This window comes from Danio rerio, chromosome 10 (assembly GCF_049306965.1).
Source record: "Danio rerio strain Tuebingen ecotype United States chromosome 10, GRCz12tu, whole genome shotgun sequence".
NCBI classification, from domain to species: domain Eukaryota; kingdom Metazoa; phylum Chordata; class Actinopteri; order Cypriniformes; family Danionidae; genus Danio; species Danio rerio.
In genome coordinates, this window is record NC_133185.1 from 24,505,001 (window position 1) to 24,515,615 (window position 10,615).

Here is a 10,615-nt window from a genome sequence, read left to right on the forward strand (position 1 = left end):
CACTTGAGAAATGGAGGAAGAAACCCATCCTGACGTCCATCAGTAAGTTACTCTTTACTGATCCTTCCTTTAACAAACGCCGATGAAGTAGTCTTCGTGGCATGTACTTTCCAGTAGTTTCCAACTGCTTGGTATAATGCTGAGGTTTCATCTTTTGGTAGAGGCCTGATAATATCCATCTGCAGTGTGACTTCAATCGACCGGCATGTTTGTGGGTGTGTGTGTCTGGGTTTCTGTGTCAGAGGGCAGGGCCGCAGGTTTAAATCTCCCGCGTTTGCGCGTGCACGTGAATAACTTGGTTTCGTTAGTACGTCATGGCGAAACACCTAACGACTCGGTATCAAGGCGACTCATTTAAAGCACTACGAGTCGACTCTTTTATAGATGAATCAACCGTTTTAAACACTGTACTCTTACAGATTTAAGCCTTAGATGGATACTTTACTTCACTTAGAGCTGTGTTAAACACTACATGGAAGGGCATTTTCAAAAACCCATAATATGGGCTCTTTAAGCTATATTTTCGATAAGTCTTCAAAATAAACAATCATTATACAATAACTTGCCTAATTACCCTATCCTGTCTAGTTAACCTAATTAACCTAGTTAAGCCTTTAAATGTCACTTTAAGCTGTATAGAAGTGTCTTAAAGAATATCTAGTCAAATATAATTTACTGTGATAATGGCAAAGATAAAATAAATCAGTAATTAGAAATTAGTTAAAACTATTATGTTTATAAATATGTATTATTTTCAGTTAAACTAAAATTGGGTAAAAATAAAAAGGGGGGCTTATAATTCTGACTTTACTGTATTTATTGATGTGTGTGTGTGTGTGTGTGTGTGTGTGTGTGTGTGTGTGTGTGTGTGTGTGTGTGTGTGTGTGTGTGTGTGTGTGTGTGTGTGTGTGTGTGTGTGTATATATATAACTGAATGAATGTGAATAGATCATAGTGTTACATGATCTACAGTATAGGAGAACTTCATTAATTTTCATTGGAGCAACGTGAAGCCTTTTTGTCCTGTGGTGCTATCATCATGAAGGTCATATAATGAAGTTCAGCTCTCACAGTCATTTTCTTTCTGATGTTTTAACATGCCATTAATTTGACCTGACATGACAGCAACTCTGTCTGTATCTTCAGACTATGCAGATGGAATTCAGCAATGAATATTTGTAGTATTCCTTTTTGGTGATTTTCATGTTTTTTTATTAATAGTTTTAAATCCAAATGTTAAAAGAAATATGATGCATACAAACTTAAATTCAACACATTAAAATTCCCGTATAACCAACATTTGTATTATTTTTTTATTTGTATTACTTTAATCAAAATTTATAGAAATTTTTCAGAAGTATTTTATGAGCACAAGGTAAAAAATAAATGTATAGAATACAAGTATTAAATTGGGTGAAAAATAACAATCAAATTCAACATTATTGATAAAAAATATAGAAAAATTGATTATTCAGATTTTTTTCAGATAGCATGTTGGCCTGTTATTGAAAAGGTCAAAAGCAGTTCAACAAACACGGACATACAGAATGCGAATATGTGTTATTGTATTTATTGTATATTTTTAATAAAATCTTTTTAAATATTTTTAGTTTTTCCTCAAAGTTCTTCTGTGGCATTAGTTTTTCAATCATTTGTCATAACGGCCACCTTAAACTAAATGCCTAGTGAAATATCTTAATTTTGTCTTTTTGACTGAAAAAATGTACATACTGTATACTCCCAGAAATAAAAATACAAAAGCTGTTACTTGGATGATAAATACTGATATGAATACCTTGGGTACTAATTTGACTATATTTAAAGGTCCCATGCAATTAAAATAAAGTTATTTTTAGATGTTAGTATCAGTATTGTTAGTTTTTAGGATATCTATGTAAAACTGGTATAAGCATTTAAAGCCTGTAGTTTGTCACTTCTGCCTACACTGTAAAATGTAATAAGTGGACAGATTGCCTTAAAGTGTAAAATGCCTTAAAAGTAGTGTATTCATTTTATGTGAGCATAAAAACACTTTGTATTTACAACTTCTTTATAAAGTAAACTTCAGTACTGTTGACTCAAAATAATTAGTTGTGTTAACTACTTATTAGTGTTCACATTACTAAGAAAATATTAGTTAACCAATTGCCTTAAAATTATCAAGTAAACTGAACTAAAACATTTAAGTAAAGACAAAAGACAATACCCTACTTACTCTTAGGGTCATTTATATCGAAGTTGATATTTAGCCGCACCATGTTGGTGTTTCGTGCTCAACCCCCAACCTGGAGGGCCAGAATTCACACACATACACTACAGACAATTTAGCTTACCCAATTAACTTATAACTCCATGCAGAATGCCAACTGACCGAGAGGGGTCTGGATGCAGACCTGATGCAGAATTTGAGCTGCATCTGATGCTTTTTAATGCGCTAACCTAACCCCACCCCTAAACCTACCCGTGACAGTGACGTCACTCACTCCATTGAGTGCATTGTGTCTGATAGTGCATCGCTGAGTGGTGCAATCTCAGCTTGCATCATAAAGGCTGCATCCAGATAGTATTGAACTGACCCAGCCGGTGCTCGAACCAGTGATCTTTTTTCAGTTCCCTTATCACCATTCTCTATCATTAACATACTTTTGACACAGGACACATGACCACTCAAAAGTTGTAAATACATATTATTATAAGTCAAGGGGCCTGTTTCAGTAAGGAGGTTGAGCCAACTGTGAGTTTAAACTTGTAATCTGATTTGATTTACCAAGAGATTAAGTTTTCGGTTTCAGAATAGCGGATCTGAGTTAGGTCAATCAACTTTGAGTTGATCAACTCAGAGTTAAGCGCGTACACCACAACTATAAAAAGGCATTATCAATGGAGCGCAGATATTACGAGTGACTATGGCAACATCTAAAACAAGAGATCAGTATTTCTGTCTCTAGCTGAACTTGATAAGCTCATGCAAAGTTATAGCAAATATGAGCATATATTTTAAAAAAGCAACACCACTGCATCAGTGAAACAGAGAGAGTTAGCGTGGGAAAACAGGTCACGTTAATGCGTAATTTTACATTTAAAGTATTTAAATATTATTTAAAATAAAATAAGTAATGTTATGTGTGACATTTATACATTTTTTACACACATTCCCACTTTTATACACGCTCAGTTTTAATAGATTTTAAAGTGCACTTGTGTGTCTGCCTCTATTATTGATCAAGTGGTGAAGGTTGATATGACATTTAGAATGTAAGCAGAACTAAACAATAGTTTTTTAGAAAGAATAATAATCCTTATTAATCTAGTACCAGTACATGTCCCTTTTGAAGGTTAGTGAATTTAAGCTAATTATTTATTTAAAAAAGACCATACATTCTCGTACTGTACGTTACTTTGTTCTATGTGTGACTGAAATTTAGGCAATAGCTATGTTTCCATCCAAACATACAAAATAAAATTGATGTGCAAAACTGGATTATTGCATGAAAGATGTGCAAATAAAGCAGCATTTCGATCCAACGAGTCAAAGAGAACAAAATCGTCAGTTCCTGATTAAACGGGCGACAAATATCATTAGTAAAAACAGAATTTACTGCGGTAGAAGAATCTGCGTCAATCTTTTCTTTACTTAATAAATGTAATTGCACCTCAGATGACAATTCTGACACAGTGAACACGTGGGGGCGTTTAAAGCCATGAGACGTGGAGAACAGACGCTCGCTCTAGACCACAGGTGTCAAACTCGGTTCCAAAAGGGCCGCAGCTCTGCACAGTTTAGTTCCAACCCTATCTATTTGTTGGAGCAGGGTTGGAACTAAACTGTGCAGGGCTTCGGTCCTCCAGGATTTGAGTTTGACACCCCTGCTTTAGACGCTCTGCAGGTCATTAATAATATAATAACATTTAATACTGAAACGGTTAAGGCGTACAGGGTGCTCAGCATGCTGGTATGTCCATTCACACACATTTTCATCATCATATGATGTTTTATATGATAATTTTTTTATGCACATACTGGAATTTGTTCAGTAAAAGTGTTTTCATCGTAGTTTAGGCACATCTTTTCTATCGAATAAAAGTTTGTCCTAGTCAGTTATGCATGTGTTTTTGTATGCGTGTTTTCAAAAGTTATGTGCATCATGACGTTTTCATCATTCGTTTTTTTGCGCATTTCCAAAATGAGCAATAAAATAGGTGGGTGGAAACGTAACTAAGGTGATAAATACCGATTCGTTCTTAAAAAAGGAGAGGAGATGACAGAAACTCAGTTTAGAGAATAAAACCTACTCCTGACCAGGTTAGGTTAACAAAGTAAGTTACCACAGTAACTGACTGAGTTAAAGTTACCTCTCTTTTCAGAAACAGGCTTGACAAACCTGCCATTTTGAAAAGGAAAACCCAGAGTTTCTCTAATTTCAGGGTTAACAAAGTAAGGTTAACAGACTTATTCATAATAAGTTAACTGAACTTTGTGGGAAAAGCTATTGCTTTTTAGAGTGTAAATGGATCAACAGATTAATTCACATCATCTCATACTTCAATCTCTCATCAAATTATAATGAATCAAATGCTCTCTAGTATGTGTCATGTTTTGCCCCCTTCAAGACTTTTCTTGTTTGCTTTTCATTTATTGTGCTTGAGGTCAACTACTCTCAAAACGCTAAAGACTTTTTAATTTAAAGAGGAGGATCTACACTATGCCCCAACCTCTCTTTGTGTTTCAGTTGAGACTATCTCAAACATAGAACAAAAATACATATTTCATAGCACTTCACGGGACCTTTATTCTACTTTTAAAGTATTGTTATGCATGCTTTACATACAAATGTGTACCTTTTAAAGAGTTTCTGTCTCCGTGACAGCTTTTTAAACTTTTTGAATAGTATATGCACAATTTGCAAGCATGTTTGGTTGAATTGTTTGATAAACTTGTTTTGATTATCAGAACAAGTGTGTGAGTAGATACTTCGCAATGAGCAGAGTCAGTAAAACCATGCATGACAAATAAATGGAAGTCTAGTTCCCGGTTTGACAATAGATGTTCATTTCCATTAAGTATTTCCATTAGGCAAGTTATTACTTTGTTCCCATTATGGTAATTCCGCCATAATACAATAATATTATGATACAACTAATGCATCGTCAATACAAGCCACACAATTTACAGGAATTAAGACCCTAATGATTGCAGCACAAAGCAAGAACAAAATGAACCAGCGGTTGCTAGGAGATTCGCAGGAAAAATTCTGTTGCTGTGTGGCTTCAGAATAAGATCTACACTTCTAGATTTGCTGCTAATCCAAATTAGTTTTCCCCTCATGCTATTATTTTCCCTTTGTATGCGTCAGTAGCCCGTCCTGTATCATATTGGAGTCTGTCTACCATTACCGAGAGATGCATTTTCTTTTGACAAGCTCCAACAACTTAATGGTGCTTCCATAATGTGTATGGTTTCTAACCGCAGACAGCAGCATACAAATAGCATCAATTACCATGTAGGAATACAGCAGGGTGAAGCCAGGTTAAGTATAGCCGTACTGTACCTGCATGAGCTTTCTCTCTATTCACAATGCAGCCAAGACTGCAGCCATCAAGACAAATGGGATTTAGAAATCAATCTTTCGGCACGGCAAGCTCTCCATTATTGAACACTTAAATACACAAAGTATTGCTGAATCTGTGCAGCGCATTCAATACAGGCTGATTTCAAAGCATGAATAACAGTTGTCTTTATTCTGTCCACCAACGGCTGGTGGTCCACTTTCAGGTGGTTAAGAATGTGCTATTCAGAAATTTACTGGGAACAATTTGTGCTTTATTTTGAAGTGATGTACTGTAAATGGCTGGAAACAGTGTAGATATGAGGCAGAATATTGCGGTTTGCCACTGTACAGTATGAACATGTAGTCTTAAATGACTCATTTCAGAAATACTGGAAAAAATGCACTGGTTTTAGTGCAGAAATGCATATTTATTAATGATTCTGATTTTATTTAACCATGCACTATCCACCCTAATAGCAGTTTGTGTCCTGTTTCTTTTTGGCTTTCCCTCCCATTACAAATATGTCTTGCTAACACAGCAGCCAATGAAAAAAACTAATGGTTAAAAGGGTCAAGAGCAAGCAAATGCCACAGTTAAGATTTACTAGAGCTAAACTTCTAAGGAAAACTTTATTTGTTTGGAAAAAGGAAAGTCAGACTTGTTTGTAATAAGTGAAGCTGTTAATGCGGTTTTGGAAATTGAATGCAATTTCATTTCAATAGATTTCTTCTAGGGCTATGACTTGCAGCTTGTTACTGTGTTTTTGTTGGTCTCATTTTCTTGTTCTTGCTGCTTTTCCTTTCAGTAGTTTTGCTCGTTAGCAGCAGGTTTTGTCACCAATGCTCAATCATCACTTAATCAACCATTTAATTATGTCATTAACTGCAACACTGAGCCAAAGTTACTTTTACTCTTTGAAGTGTAGACAGTACTGTATGTGGTTTTGCTGTGGGGGTTGAGTAGTGAAAATAAAAACAGCATTGGAAAAGATACTTTTAACAGTAATGAGTTGAAAATTAAGTTTACAGCAAGCAAATTTGTAGAAAAACAATTATATACTGGCAAATCTACTGTGAAACTCATTCACACACTCATTAGCCTTTGGCTTACTCTATGATTTATCAGGGTGTCGCCACCACTGAATGAACTACTAATTACTCTGGCTGCTGGCATATTTTTTATGTGGAGGATTAAAGGAAAACACCCATTACACTCACATTCATACGCACTCATACATTATGGCCAATTTTTTGCTTATTCAATTCACCTAAAGCGCATGTCTTTGGATTGTAAGGCAAACCGGAGCACCCGGAGGAAACCCACGTGAACACAGAGAGAACATGCAATGCAGAACACACAGAAATGCCAACTGTTCCAGCCAGTACTCGAACCAGCAACCTTCTTGCTGTGAGATGACAGTGCTAACCACTGCGTCACTGTGCCACCTAGGGACAATTTAGTTTACCCAGTTCATATACAGCATATGAAATCTGGAGCAAACAGCTCAGCAGGCACTGGATGTCAACATAACGTCAGATTGACATTGTATCCCAACATCATGGGACACATTTTGTTGATGTCAGAACTTGAAGTCAATGTCTACGTCCAACCTAAAATCTACCAAATATCAATGTCTAATGATGTTACAGCTTGACATTGTGTGGACATATTGCCATATCTGACGATTAAATGTCAGTGTTTGACGTCAATATCACGTTGGTTTAAGATGTTGGCTCAAGATTGGATTTTGGTCACTTTCCAACACAACCTAAAATCATTCAAATATTAATGTAATTTGATATCGTTATTTAATGTCAAAATAACTTTGCCCTCAGACGCTGGCTAGACATAGAATTTTGTTCACCCGACGTCACCTCCCAAAATCAAACCTAATATTAATGTTTTATGACATTGTATGCCTGCTGGGAAAGGGAGAACATGAAAACTAAACACAGAGCTGCCTCCTGACCCAGATGGGACTTGAACCAACAACCTTTTTGTTGTGAGGCAACAGTGCTAACCACTGAGCCACCGGTACAGTTGGTGATGGTTTGGAACAAATACATATAGTGTTAAAGAAGATAATCATTCTGCCATGATGACAGCTGTTTGCAAAGCTTCTCATTGAGCATAAAACACAGCTGAAAGCATGTAAACCGTTTTAGAACATCTTTTCACTTTTTGTCTTTTTCACATCACAACTTCACTCAAGTGTTAAATGAATCCATCTGTGAGATGATTCCATGTGATTATTAGTTATGTTGAATAAGTGACTGCTGTTAAATCCTTGTTTTTTTCATCATATTAAGGTATTTTTCGCTGTGTTAGATTTTGCAGATAAGAGCGTCTCCTGGCATTTGCAGCAGATTTACTACTGATCACAGAATCATGCTATGCTGACAAGATGTGCATAACAATCATTAACTTTGTCATCATGATTTGCAATTTCCATTTTGATTAATCATCTAGCCCTATCTGTTATGTAGTAAATCTAAGTGCTGCAGCAACAGTGAAGCCTGAAATTGGAAGCAGCCTTGATTGGATGGAAAAGTATTTTAACCATATTCTTTACCTTGGTGGTGTATTCGTTTTTAAAAAAAAAAAAATAAATAATAATAAATAAAAAAATAAAAAATGTTGTTTGTTTACGAAGACTAGACGTTTTTGTGAACCATTTTTAAAGTGTACTTTGCAGGGCATCTTGTTTGGACCCTGCAATTTCGATGACAATAGGCAACAGACAACCGGCAAACTTCTTTTACTCTTGTTGCCCAAATGACAGCCTCAATTTTGTTTACTTTTTCAAAGGATTTCACTAAAATGTCAGCAGGCTCATCTTAAAAAACATACAAAAGTATAAAAACTAAAGAAATCACAAAAGCAACGACAATTCTGATGTACCTCAGATTTGCTGTTCCCTTTACCCCTCTCTCAACTCCTTCTTTGTTATGACCCCAATTTAAAGCCCACTCTTCTTTTTGTCCCTTATAATGTATAGATCTAATGTATTCACAACTGTTTCCACATACAGTTCATATTTTGCAATCATGACTAGTGTTTATATTTCAAACATATAAACTGGATTCTTCTCTCTCATACAGCATGCATATTGTCAAACATACATGACGGTTTCAACATATGTTGTAAACATTTCAAGCTTTTTTGGCTGTATATACACAGATGGTCTCCAAGTCTTCTCATGCTCTTTTAGAACCCCATTGCTTTACATATCCTAACATATTCACTCACCCATTTAAACATGTTTACATAGCTTATTAGTAAATAAAAATCTTTTTCTGAACCAGAACTTGTTTTGTTACCAGCACCAACGTTTCGAAATATCTTCTTTGTCATCAATTGAAAAAACTATTACAGGTTTGGAAGTACATTGTGTGATTTAACAAGAATTAACAAGAAGCATTTACACCCACAAGTGAAATAATTTCAGTGTAACAGTCTACAGTAAGTACATATTTTTGCACTCTGTGAGATATTTACCTACAGTAGGAGCAGTGAACTCGGCTACAGTCTGTGCATTTCTTCAGTATCAGCGTGAGGCCTGGGGGATGTTATGGCCCTTTGTTAGGAGTCAGACTGACTGCTGTGTGTGAGCTTGTGGCTTGTTAGTGAGTGTGGAGGTGAAACAACAAAGCTGTGAGCAATATAATAATATCTATGCAGTTTAAAATGCTGAAGCACTGTAAATGTACTGCATTGTGCTAATAGACTGCTGCCAATTATTGACCAAATCTGAGATCATTATACGAGAAACTGATGATAATGGATGCACTTGCTCTCTACAATTTACAGTATAAGCTGGTCAACGTTATCCATTTAGCCATATACTATATATATACTATATATATATATATATATATATATATATATATATATATATATATATGCTATTTACTTTATTTATTTGGGTGGTGGCACAGTGGGTAGCACGTTCACAGCAAGAAGGCTGCTGGTTCGAGCCTCGGCTGGGTCAGTTGGCATTCCTATGTGGAGTTTGCAGGTTCTCCCCGTGTTCGTTTGGGTTTCCTCCTGGAGCTCTGGCTTCCCCCACAAGTCCAAAGACATGTGTGGTACAGGTGAATTGGGTATGTTAAAATTGACTGTTGTGTATGAGTGTGGGAATGAGTGTGTGTGTTTCCCAGTGATGGGTTGTGGCTGGAAGGGCATCCGCTGCATAAAACACATGCTGGATAAGTTGGCGCTTCATTCCGCTGTTGCGACCCCAGGTTAATAAAGGGACTAAGTCGAAAAGAAAATGAATGAATGAATGAATGAATGAATATTTGGTTGGTTGGTTGGTCTGTCCATCGGTATGTTAGTTAGTCGGTTAGTTTCTTTAATATCATTACATGACAACAAAGTTTAGTCAAATTTTGGCAGTTTCATCAAATAAATCATCAAATAAAAAAAAATCACTGCATTGGAAAGGAGTAGGAAGTTATCTTAATCTAGAACCAGATTGACTTATTTATGTATTCTCAATGTTGAAAAAAAGTTTTTTTTTTTGTTGCCTAAAATTTTCATGAAAATGACTTCTCTTTTAATTAGAATTCTTTGAATACAAAATTCAAAAGAACAACATTTCTAACATAGAAGTGTTTTGATTTCTTATAAAGTGACAGTGAAGAATGCAATGAAGCTGAAAAGTCAGATTTGCCGTCACAGAAATAAATTATATTAGAACGTTATTATAATACAGTAGATTTCCCAAAATATTACTGCATTTTTGACATCTCTTGGAATGAAATGCCTTGGTGAGTAATAAACAGTGTTGGGTAAGTTACTTTTAAAAAGTAATAGATTACAAATTACCGATTACTACTGAAAGATTGTAGGCTGATTACTAGGCCTGTCACAATAATCAATATATCGACTCAATCATTTCTGGCAATGCATTGTATATTGCCCATACATAAAAACCAACACCCTTAACTTGATTGTGTCAGTGTCAGTACGGTTAAAAACACTATAGTGTATTTTTAAGGGTTCCTGACAAATGAAAATAGATCCGAATCTTTTTTTTTTTTTTTTTTTTTAGTTTTATTTA

The 10,615-nt window shown here is 35.5% G+C and overlaps 1 long non-coding RNA gene across 1 annotated transcript in view; it reads left to right on the forward strand.

Annotated features, from left to right (window-relative positions):
* LOC141376349 (uncharacterized) overlaps positions 1-4,426 on the forward strand; it is a 33,718-nt gene extending 29,292 nt beyond the window's left edge. The window contains exon 3 of the long non-coding RNA XR_012386245.1: positions 4,366-4,426. This is a non-coding gene — a long non-coding RNA (uncharacterized lncRNA). The remainder of the gene's footprint in view (positions 1-4,365) is intronic.
* Positions 4,427-10,615: the final 6,189 nt, after the last annotated feature.